The sequence below is a fragment of the Marmota monax genome, unplaced genomic scaffold, assembly GCF_021218885.2.
Source record: "Marmota monax isolate L192 unplaced genomic scaffold, Marmota_monax_Labrador192_F-V1.1 WCK01_AAM20220418_F8-fsc00026, whole genome shotgun sequence".
Lineage (NCBI taxonomy): Eukaryota > Metazoa > Chordata > Mammalia > Rodentia > Sciuridae > Marmota > Marmota monax.
Window position 1 is genome coordinate 13400439 of NW_026693108.1, and position 12326 is coordinate 13412764.

Below are 12326 nucleotides of genomic sequence, written 5' to 3' on the forward strand. Positions count from 1 at the left end.
TTTTTTTTTTGAGAGAGAGAAAATGTATCGGGAAGAGCATTATCTACATCACAAGGGAATGAATGGGTTTATCAGTTCCCAGAAGTAATTCACTGAAGGTGTGAGGACTGAAATAGACACATTAGATTTTCGGGCGCCAGTTCTGCCCTACATCTAAAAAAAAAAAGAGGGGGGTGGAATTTAAGGCTGATTTCCAATACATTTATTTCTTAGGGAGAAAAAGTCTCTGGAGCAGATGTGTAAACACACCAGTCCTCCCTGGAGGTGGGACCCAAAGCTCCTGGGGGATGGGAGAGTCTGCATCCAGAGAGACAACAGACGGCTCAGGCTCAGGGCCACATCCACACACGCACGGTCTGTGTGTGGCTACACGGCTGCTCAACACCTGGATGTCCCGGTCTCCTGACCTTCGCCCTAGCAATTTTGGTGTCAGTCTGGTGGCTTCAGTGGTCCAGCCTCAGCTTTGCTCTGAGGCTGAGCAGCTTGGAGAGGCCTCCTGGCACTGGCCTCCAGCCCTCCAGAGCGCTCCTCACGGGAGCCACCCAGATCTGGGGACTGCTGCCACTCATATTTACGCAAAGCAGCCATCGTATGCTAGAGCCCCCCCAGGAGCGGCTACATCTTCCTCCTCTGGGAGCTTGTTAGAAAAGTAGCACACTGGCCCCTCCCCAGACCCACTGAATCGGAATCTACATTTTTAATAAGATCCCCAGGTACTGTGCAGGCACAGGAGGTCTGACCAGTGCGGCCCTTGGTCAGTAGTTGGAGGCATCTGGCACAAGGGCATCCACCATTTGCATGCTTCCAAGTGCTTTCTCATCTTGAAAGCCTGATTCCTTCAGCACAGTCCTAATGTCTGGCTTTGATTGAAATCAGCTAGATCCAGGAAAAATGAATCCCCAGGGTCTTGGTCTCGGATGGTAGTGTCCAGTGATACTTCCAACCACTCTGCAATGATTATCCTAACCAGAAACGTCCGCAAATACATATTTTGAAAGGCAGTTACTAGCAAAAGTCTACTTTTTTTTTTTTTTTTAAAAAGGCAACTATAGGGCTGGGGTTGTGGCTCAGTGGCAGAGCACTTGCCTAGCATGTGTGAGGCACTGGGCTCAATCCTCAGCACCACATAAAAATAAATTAATAGAAAAAGGTATAAAAATACAATGACATTTTTAAAAGTCACCTATACATACACATATATGAAAGATACAGCTACAATGGTCCCTCATCCACTCAATAATCTGTAGCTCTGAACACGACACTGAACCAATATGTGCCTCCAAGAGGACCAGTGCCAGAGATTCACACCAGAGAGGGCAAAATATGCTGCGGGGGCGGGGGGGAGTTCTGCGCAGAAGGCTCCGCTGTTTCCCCATGTAATCACAGAGACAGAGCTATGGTACTTTAAAGTGCTACTTACTTATTTTTTTTTTTTTTGGTCCATTATGGGTATTCATTTTCCTGATTCTTTATTAACTTTTAGTTCCTTCCAGGCCATTAGCTGCCTTCTGCAAGGCTCACCCTTGGTCATCTGCCTGTCTATGTTTACATTCCTTTTTTCCATGACTTCAACTATGGCTTCAATTCAGCTGTGTCTCAGGTGTACACTGGAAGTATGGGTTCTAGGCTGGTCTCTGTCCCCACCCTGTCAAACGTCTATGAGATATCTCCACTCAGATCTCAGATGTCCCATCATTAGCTAAAAACACCACACCCCCAAGCAAAGACTCACCATCTCCCTCCCTCCTCCCATCCCGTCCCCAGTGATTGATGGGTCCTTTTATCTCCCTACATGCATTTCAGTCATGGTACCATCAATACTGCTCCAGAGAAAATGATGTCATTTTGTCTCTTCCAAGTTTTCAGCAGCTTCTCTCAGGTTTCTCTCAAGGTGCCTTTGGATCTGCCCTTTCTCCTCCATCCTCATACCCAGGCTCATCCACCTCTTTCCCACATTATTCCCAGAATACCTCAAAAATTTTCTGACCAGTGGCTTCCCTCATTATGAACATTCTAACCTCCAACCCTATCTTACAAGTCCCCGTTGGATCTTTATAAAGCATTAGACTTGTGTTCCAGGTAATGAGCTCTTTAGTTCTTCCCTATTCCAATTCCAGGCCTCCATCTAACCTTATCTCCCACTCCCCCCTAACACTTCATCCCTATTCTCCAAAGTCAAGTTTCCTCCTTGGCCCCCCAACCCCCCACCGTGCCATCCTTCTTCTTGAATGTCTTCTACAAACATTTGATTGTGCTTCTTTATCAGAAAAATATTTTTTAGCAGAAACAATCATCACCAGAAGAGTTACTTATTTATAAATGGTATGACTGCATGACAAAAGTAACACGTTCCATACATTTCACCTATATGAAAATTGACATTTTAAAAGGATAAACTAAATAACAGACAAGATGGAAGTTCAATTGTTTCCTTACCAAATGAATAATCTTGTCCTGGGCCTGGGGTCTAGTAGACATTCCACATAAGAAACTAGGAGCTAGACAAAATAGATTCACTCAGACCAGAGGAAGTAGCTCTTCCTCCATGAAACCTTATCTATTACTCCAAATGGAGGTCTCCTTTCCCGAGCTCTCAGAACCTTAAAATTACACGTACTAAATCATTTATATCATGTAGGCTTCACCAATAGTTTCAGTTTGATTAATTGAAGCTTGCATTTAGGATGCCAAAAATTTATAGATTTTTAGAATAATTCAATCCCTTAATTAAAAACATTACTGTCTTCCCCAAATCGCTTGGGTTGGGCTCCATTCAACTGCACAACATACTTTACAGGAAAACTCCATGTCTGACCGCAGTGTCATTTATCTCATTAAGTGTCATATGCACGGATCCCCATGGGTTGTAGGACTAATAACTTTCCCACTTTTTGGCTAATAAAACTTTTAGCATATTGCTTAACCTCACTCAAACTCGGTTCTCATTTAATTTATAAGACGAGGTAGAGGGAGAATTGTGTGACCTTTAAAAGAGACAACAGGCACAAATACTGAAATGACATACACATGTCAGATGTTACCATCACAATTACTCATTATACTATAAGCTATATAAAGTACATCTGAGACCTCGAAAATAATTGGTCTCCTATCTCTACTTTGAGATTTTTCTTTCTTTCTGCAAATGAACTATTTTATCTTCTCAATCTGATCTGTTCAGGTGGCACCACAGTGCTGCCTACCTGTGGGGCTTGAGGGTCTCATGGGCCTGAGTCTAAGTGGAGGCTCAGCCAGGCATTAGCTGTGGGCTCCTGGGTGTGTGTGTTCCTGAGTCATTGGAGCTTTTCTTCCCGCGGCCACCTGGGAATAGCGTTAATTTTATGGAACTCTCCTGCGCTTCTCAGGCTCTGATGACACGTGTCTGTAGAGCACCTTGCTCAGAACTCATGCCCCCAAATATGAATTTCTTTCCCGTCTTTCATCAGGTGCAAGAGAACTCAGTGAGATGTTCTTGTGAAAACATGGAATACTCTGAATTTTGATTTTCTTGTTGACTTGGGTTTCTCCCAGGCCTGCGGGCCATTTACAACATTAGAGAATTGTATTTTCTAGAAACACTTTTCTGTTGTTATGACTCGGGTGGGAGACAGAGCAAACAAAGGCTTTGTCCCCAATGCCTGTGTGTGCAGCCTGAGCTGGTCAGTCAACACTCTTCTTGCTCTGCCGTGGCCTCTAGGCTGCCTGTGGCCCCCAAGTCTAGAAGCATTTGGGGACAGGAAATGGAAAGGAGTTCTGTGAGATGCTTCACATGACTAAGTTTTTCCTGTGCTTCAAAATTCAAGCACTGGAAAAAAAAATCAACGACTAAAAGTTTTTAAAATCTGGTTTATAACTCATCTCCTTGGGGAGCTTTATCTAGCATGCCCTTGCCAGAGTGCCCTAATTCTAGGCTCCCACTTTTTAACTCCCCCATTTGAACTGTTAATTGAGATAATGCCAGCGAAAGCCTTTCAAAGTTTAAGTAGCTACACATATGTTAATTACCCTTCTGAAGGCATTTGTGTGCTTAACTATTCTTATCTTGTTTGTAAGGATCTCCTTTCCTAGCTATTGTGGATTGCAGACTGCTTAGGACAGAGACCAGCAGCATTACAGCGGGCCTCTCCTCCTCCCTCTTCCCTCCCAGGCGGCTCACCACCCCCAGAGCTGACAACCAGCTTGTCTTGGGCCTGCTCCCCAACTGCCAGGACCCGGGGCTGAAAAGAGTTCTTTTAAGTGTGGCTACATCCTCAGTCTTCTCTCTCAGCTCTTCCCCTCCCTGGGTCCTTAACCACTCAGTTTGTCTTTGCCCAAAGAATGGATAGATATTAATTCAGATATTAGGGGACCCCCCCCCAACACACACACACACACAAAAAAAAAAAACAAAACAAAAAAACAAAAGAAATAGAAAAGCTCCCAGACCACCACCAACAAAACTACTTGGTGTTTTAACAGGGAAATCAATTTTTAAAAGGAACTCCACTTTTATGGAAAAAAGGGATAAGCAGAACCCTCCAGAGCCAGGTATCAGATTTCCTTGCTGGAGATGGGGACTGGGGATGGTGAGCTCATTGCATCAGGGGCTTCGGCGAGCACCCTGTGGCTCAGAAGTGGGAGAGGGTCTAAGATTTCCTTTTGTCTATGGGCTGGTGTTTAAGGCTTTCTAAATGATGTGCCTGTGGACCCCTGTTACTTCAGGGCTCAGTAGCCTCCTGTTTGGGATTGCTTGAGCTTTCTTATATGCCTACTGCTCACCTCACGTCTTTATATGCCATTTAAACAGTACTGACGCTGACAAATATAACAGAGGGGAAGAAGTCCATACCCATAGCGATTGAAAACTCAAAATTCCTCTTGTTCCGCCCCCAAACACCAACACCGTCTCAAGACCCAAATCAATTTCTCATGATTAACAATGCTGATTTCATTTAGTCAATAGCGATATTATTCAAGTCTTTCAAAGTTGCGATTTTGTACCATGCGTTTTTGTGCACACACAAAGGTGTTCTAAACACATAGCAAGAGCCAGGGAGCCCAAGAGGTGTTTAACAAACACTTGTTGACTGATTGATGGAATATACTGATGGGGGCCGCCTTAGACAATGCATTCTTTGTCAAAACACTAAGGTGCATTGTTGAGTCCGATTTTATTACTGAGCATTTTTTGCCATATTGAGAGGGAGGGACGCTGCTAGAAAACTTATCCACCAGCCTCAGAGCTCATGTCAACAAAGAACCCCTGGGGCCTTACCTTTCAACCTGTTTTCCTGCTCAGCAACTCGAGGTAGGGACTAGTCTCTGTAAACAATGCTGTGCAGTTGGAGGCCACTATGTATCACTTTGACTCCTGATTAAGACTATACCACGGCTGCAGTGAACAATTTGTGCACATTTTCAAGAAGAAAACAAAAACTGAGTTGAGTAAATAACTAGAGAAAGAAAGAAAACAAACTATGTGTAAATGGTTGCAAGCCTGGCTAAGTCTTCCTGCTTCATTCTTCCAGGAGGCCCTTCCCGAAGCATGAAATACCAAGTTCCTTGCACTAAACAGAAGTGCACATCCACGTCCGTCCAACTCGTAGAACATTCTAGAAAGGATGCCTGGGCTCATGACCCTTCTCTTCTCTTTGCAGCCTCTTCCCTTCTCTTTCTGCTGGGGCTTCTGGCTGGCCCTGAGGCAGGTTTTGTGAAAAGGGAAAAAAGTCCTCTCCCATTTTCCTGCCATGCCCTTGGGGAGCCGTGCTCACCTGGCCTGACTTGACTGACAGTTTTCTTCAGGGGACTCATGCCTCTCTACCTTCCCATAATACCCCTCTCTTCCACTGCCCACCCGCTTCCTCTTCCTCGCTGCCAGATTTCTCTGGCTGATATGACATTGGTAAACGTTCCTGACCCAGCCAGTTCTGATGTGCAGCTACACCTGGAGATGTTAAAGGGCCCCAAACTATGTTTTCATCAACCAGCAGGACTTACAGTTAAATTAGAATCCTTTGCCCCTTGCAATGTCCCCCATCTATTCCAGTATTAATGCTGTTTTGCTATTTTGGAAAATGTAAACAAATCTTTATGTCTGTCTTCCCATCTTTTCCTCGTTATTCATAGCGTAGGAAGAAAGGAAGGGGGGGGGGGATTCAATCTTGAATGTTGAAAAATCCTTTCCTCCCTATTCTTGCTTGGAATCTTGAGTACCTGATCTTAAATTTCTATGGCGCTCCCCAAGCGCGGGACTGGCTGGTGGCCATGTGATATTGATTTGTTTTCACCATAGCAACAGCAAATTAAAACAACGAGCAGAAAGAAGGCAGGCTGTTAGGCAGTGAAACTACAGGACCAGTATATTTCACAAGCGTATTTTTCTCTGTTTTCTTTTTTATTCACTCCAGTTTCACAAATTTAATACAAAAGTCAGAGTAAAAATAGCACAAGATGCTTGGGGCACTCTGGGACCTATCATTGGAATAGTCTGGTGTGCTCGGTTTCCAGTATGCTAGACTAGATCAATGGAGAAAATGTAAACAACCATGCTCTGATTTCCTTGGAAATTTTATTTGTGGGTCTCAGGATAAATATCGATAGAGATTTTACAGGAGTACAGTGAAGGGCTGTATATATGACTGTGTAGGTTAATACCCCAAGGCGTTGCCAACAGTTCCTTAACACCAAGGTCTTGTCCTTTGGAACTTGAAATAGCTCATTGTGCCAAGAGACAGACAACTTTCTTTTTTGATACAAGGTCAAGGTCTCCTAAAGTGCTAGCATCAGGAAAGTACAGTAAGAATTATCCAGTTCTATTAACAGATGGAAATATTGAGGGAGGCACTTGCTTCAGGCGACATGAGTAGTGAGGAGGACACAAACTATCAGAGGGAACTCCAGCCAACTCCAGTGTGTTCCAGGCAAAATTATCTCTCTCCAGGCTTCTTAGTAAACACTACCTCCCCACCCCCCATCTCCACGACCAGGGTGCCACCTGTGACGTGGTGGGGTTAACAGTCCGCAGTATTGTTCTTTCCTTCCTTCCTTTGGGCCATCTGCCCTAGGACATGGCACTTTATCTATAAAAAGCATCTGTTCCCAACATCCCAACCAGCCTTGAACTTGGGGGTATAACCTGTATCCTAGATAATCGCTATAGGGGAACTGGCACTCCCCCTCTCCCCACAGGGGGGGACCGTCCACACAGGTGGCAGCACTGGCCTGCACCAAGGGGAAGTTAGGCCAGAAAAAAAGCTGAGCTGTGCTCCCCACCGCTTTCCACCAGCCAAGCCAGAACCCTGCAGAAAACCTGTGCTGACCGGCAGGTAGGAGAAGATGCCCTAGTTACCAGGGGGATGGGCTTAGGGTGCACAAAGGACAGGCTGAAACGCCAAGCCCTAACTCAGGTCCTGCCAACTGGGAGTTAGAATGTTCCTGGCCAGGACGTAGAGAAATATTCCTCTCCACGAGCTCGAAGAAAAGAACACACAGCAGAAATAGTTGGGGGATGACGTCAGAAGTTCTGGGCTAGTGTCCTGCACTTCTCCTTGAAAGTAAAAACAGTGGGTCTAGAAGAATCTACGTGGCATTGCCGTTATTTAAATGAGCACTGCCGCCCCTTCAAAAGAAGCAGGAGATCTGAAGAAACTTCCTCTTACGTAAAGATTATACCATGTCCCCCAGCCTTATATATTTTTTTAACTTATTGTCCCCCAAATGCACACAGTCCCCAATTAACAAACATCTTTCCACTTAACCTTTGTCTTTTAAAGAGACAGTAACGTTTCTTGAATAAGATTCATGGTGCTTAGGCAAGTCAGATTTTTTTTTCTTCTTCTTCTTCGCTCCAGTGCTTGCTAACTATTCTAAAAATGTTACACATTTATTGTAAACACATGCTTCCGAGGCCTAACAAAAAAGCACAGTTTCCTCATGCCTGGCAGAAATTTAAAACGGAAAAGGGCAGAAAGAATTCTTTAACAAACGTATCCTTTCCTTCTCCTGGGCCAAGTCTGTTAAAAATAAATCTTCTCCATCATTTCTCACTGCTGCTTCTCAGTAAGAAAGTTGATATGGTTCGGCACAGTGAAAACACGGCTTTAAAAGCTAGCCTGCTCTCATTAAATTATTCTGCTGGCTGTGTGTTCTCATTAAAAATGCATACAGATCAGATAATTGCAGTAAGCATTATTAACCCAGCTTTACTTTTGAATATAATGGTTCCACTTTTAAGCTGGAAACAAAGGCTCAGACACGCCAGGAAAAGAAATGTAAACACTGAACTACAGTATCGAAAACTTGCCAGAAAGCTACCTCTTGCTAGGTTGTTAGAAATGTGCCTTTGAAACTCGATTAAAGCTCAACATTGTAGAGCGAGGGAGGTCCCTCATTTCCAATAAATAGGCATATTTTTGGCCCAAACATTCCATCGATGATTATTTACCATGAAGTTTTGTTTTTTTTCCTCCCTTCATTCTTGATTGCAAGTCTGTTTTCAAATAAGATCAATGTGAACTTTATCTATTCTGGAGCTATAGTAATAGTAGCAAAGAATTTTTTTTTTTATAACAAGAATATAAGATTGCTTCTAAGATTTCAAATGGTTTCTAAAATACTCATAAATGGATCTATTCTTTGAATAAAAACTCGGTTTAATGCCTCACTCCTAACCGGCGGCATCGATTCAAGCTTTGCCATTTCTTTTTCTCAAATCAAAATGTTACGTAAAACTCCAGGGTTCCCTGCAAGTATCACATTTGAATTAGTGGAATCCGGTCTCTCAGGCTTCCCGAAGCAACACACATGGAATGCAGCATACTGCAGCAAACTCTTCAAACATTCAAAAAAAAAAAAATGGGGGGGGGGGGGTTCTCCTACCTTGTTTAGCTCTGCTTGTCCTTCCCATGTACAGTAACCCCGGGAACATCTGGCAGGATCAAGTGGCCGAGGCTTCTCCACTGCATCATGAGGAAGAAATTTCCATGCAAATGGTTCTCATTCCGTGTTTATTGTACTCTGGAAGCCGTCTGCCGTATCTGGAAAATTTTACCTTTAGATGATGAAGCAAAGACAGTCTAAACTCTGTTGCTGTAAGCTGCGGCCCTTCCTTCCGACAAACCCCGCCCCGCCGCGGCCGGCCAATCGGCGGCCAGATCGTCAGCCCTCCTCGTCTGAAGCTGGCCCTAATAGGATGACTGACACAGCAACACAGCACTTGCAGCGTCTGAAAACAGTGCATCCATACTGATGAAAGAGGAATTTCCCTCTCCGAAGAAAGCAATCATAGCACCAAGACAAAGTGGCACATAATTGGCAGAGCAGGGAGAGGGGTAGCTCAGGAAAACACGCTTGAAGACAGCCAGCCCGAAGCTCGGAGCTGCACCGTGATACTTTAGGGAACACGAAACTCCGCAGATTCAAAAGAAATCCGGGTTGTACCTGGAACTGAAGTCGGTACAGCATTTGACAAAGCGTGTGCGTGTGCGTGTGCGTGTGTGTGTGTATTTTCTTTCTTTTTTTTTTTTTAAGAAAAACAATTCAATGTCTGCATGGAAAGTAATACCTTATGGAACGTTTACATAGGATTTCCATGATTGAGGGAGAATGTGCTAAGCCCAAGCACACATTCAAAAATCAAAACATGCCTGTTCCCTTGCACACAGTTTTCCTGCACAACGTCTGTTATTGCAGTGGTTAATTACTGTAGCCCATATATCTTTCATCTAAGTTTTCAGACCACTGGGGACTTCAATTAGGGAATGCTGAACAATAAAAATTGATATCTACACATTACACTTTTTTTTTTTTTGCTAGGTACCCACGAGAGTTAGTTAGGTGTGCCTTAACTGTCTTAGGTGCCAGTTGATAAATACTGTGCATTGGCCCACATTGTCATTAATGAAATGAGGATTACAGGAAGGTGTTTATTGCTGACTACTCATGGTGTGTGATTCAAGGGACACCACCAAATACCTTGCCACAAAAGATGTTCCAGAAGGTGCTGGGGTTCTCTGAGATAAGTAAGAAAAGCAAAACAGAAGGGTTAGTTGGGTTATTTATTAATTTTTTCCAGTCAACAGCATTTCTGCATGCTTTCAAAACAAAAACAAAAACATATGGCATTCAGAAAACACAATAAGCACACATTTCCTTCCACTAAACACAACGTGTTTGAATTTTAAAAATTAAGTATGATGGTTCCATGACTCAACCAAGACAGGAACACAGCCCCTATTCATCTTAAAGGTTGAACCCGACACTATTTTTTTTTAAAACTAAGCAACTGTTTGGTGTATCTGGAATGTAATGGTTTCTTTTTATTTCACCAATTGCATCTTTAAAACACACCTTTTCATATGACTTGTGGGCTATTTTCTTTAATAGAATATCATGCTTTATTCCCCCTCGATTTTTATACTTAGAATTCTCTTTTTCATTCCCATATAAATTTGTCAAATATCATAACTTGCAGGCTTTCTCATACTATTTCTGGAAATTTAATTTAGCTCCATGGTCAAACAGGTAGAAAATTATTTAAAAATATCCACATAGTTAATAGTATACTTCATGCACGTAGATGATCTGAGGCTCAAGATCCCCTCTCCCCATCTCCCTTGCATTCTGACTTTGAAACCTCTTACCCTCTAATCTTAATCCTGAAACTTTAGTCATCTTTGTCCTCCATTCTCACCTCTAAGTCTTGTTCATTTTCTTCCCACCTAGTCCAGAAAGCTGACCTATAACCTGCATGATATGAATGCTAATTAATGGCCTCTGGGAATCCAGCCTCCTCAACCCTGAGCTGAGCTCCCGTGTTGCCAGACAGGTTTTCCTATGTCATGTAAAGTCATGTTCCTTTCAAATGCAAACCTTTCCATGTATTAAATCCAAATTATAGACTTTGAAGGTCCTTTATAATTGGGCCCTTCCCTTTTTTAGCCAATTTTTTCTCTTGTTTTCCTAAAGGAACTTTCTAGTGGAAAATTCTCTTCTTTCTTCCATCACGTCTTCCCTGTCCACAGTAGCTTCTCTGAGGTTCTCCTTTGGAAGACTGTTTAAAACCCTGAACCACACGGTCTGGTGTAGGTAGTTTGTCTGGGTTGATCTTCCCTTCTCAGAGGGCAAGTCTTGTGTAATATGTTAAGATAACATGCATCAAACATCTGTACAGTAGCTGGTACCTGATAAACGATCACCAAACGAAACTTTCCTTAGGTATTTCTCTACTGTTCATTGCATTTAGGAAGGTGCCCTGCACAAACTTGCTGGTTTTATGATTCCTATCTCAAGAATTGACATGATACTCAATTGCACACACACCAAAACCCTGCCAGTCTTTCTGGGTCCTCCTCCCCAACCACCACTTGAAATTCATTATCAAAGTCTGTCAAGTTCAACCCCTGAATGTTTGGAAATGCCTCCCCTTGCTCTACCAGTACAGTTTTGTCCAAGCAATCATTGCCATTTTCGGTGACTATTGGAACAGTCTCTTAGCTGGTCTCCTGAGCATATTCTTGACCTGCTGCAAGCCCTTTTGCACACTTTAGCCAGAATGGAAATTCAAAAATAAACATCTTATTTTTTTCCACACTCCTTTACTTAAACTTTATGATGGGCTGAATTGTGCTTCCCCCAATACCCCCCACCTCCAGTAGAGTTTGGATGTTCAAGTCATAACCCTGAGAAGATGGTATTTGGAGAGAGGGACTTTGGAGGAATTAGGTTTCCATGAGGTCATGAGAGTAGGGCCTTTGTGACGGGATTAATGTCTGTGTATGAAGAGACACTGAGGGCGGTCTCTTTCCATCAGAAGGACACAGTGAGAAGGTGGCCCTCACCAGGATGGGGATACAGTCCTCACCAGAACCTGACCATTCTGACCCCACCCCAGTCTCAGATGTCCAGTCTCCACAACTGTCAGAAAACAATTTTATGTTGTGTAAACCAACTAATGTATGGTGCAGAACATCCTTGGAATATCTTTGAGTGGCTCTTAAGGGAAAGATGACAGTTCTCCGCATGGCCCACAAGGCCCTGTTCCTTCTAGTCTCTGCCTACCTCTCCAGCCTGATCAGAAGCCGTTCTTCCCAGGGAACCCTTCCTGACCCACAAGATGAACTCAGGTCCACCTTGTTCTCTTGCAGTACCCTCCCCATATTGAAGTCTATAGCAGTGCTTCTCAAATTTTAATGTACATGAACCCACGCCCCCACCCCCAGGGATCTTGTTAAAATGCAGATCTAATCTCAGTAGTTCCTGGGTGGAGGCTGAGATTCTGCTTTTCTAACAAGCTCCCAGGTGATACGGATGCTGCTTGTCCATGGAGTACTCTTCAAATAGCAAGATCT

General features: G+C 43.5%; 1 protein-coding gene across 8 annotated transcripts in view; it reads right to left on the reverse strand.

Moving 5' to 3' along the window:
• Mbnl2 (muscleblind like splicing regulator 2) overlaps positions 1-9090 on the reverse strand; it is a 151405-nt gene extending 142315 nt beyond the window's left edge. For 4 of the 8 annotated variants that reach the window (XM_046454891.2, XM_058582779.1, XM_046454889.2 and 1 more), the window contains exon 1: positions 8857-9088. The gene's annotated coding sequence lies outside the window, so the exon portion shown is untranslated. Of the gene's footprint in view, positions 1-8856 lie in introns of all 8 variants that reach the window. The other 4 variants (XM_046454887.2, XM_058582777.1, XM_046454883.2 and 1 more) reach the window with 2 other exon arrangements.
• Between the last annotated feature and the right edge of the window lie 3236 nt (positions 9091-12326).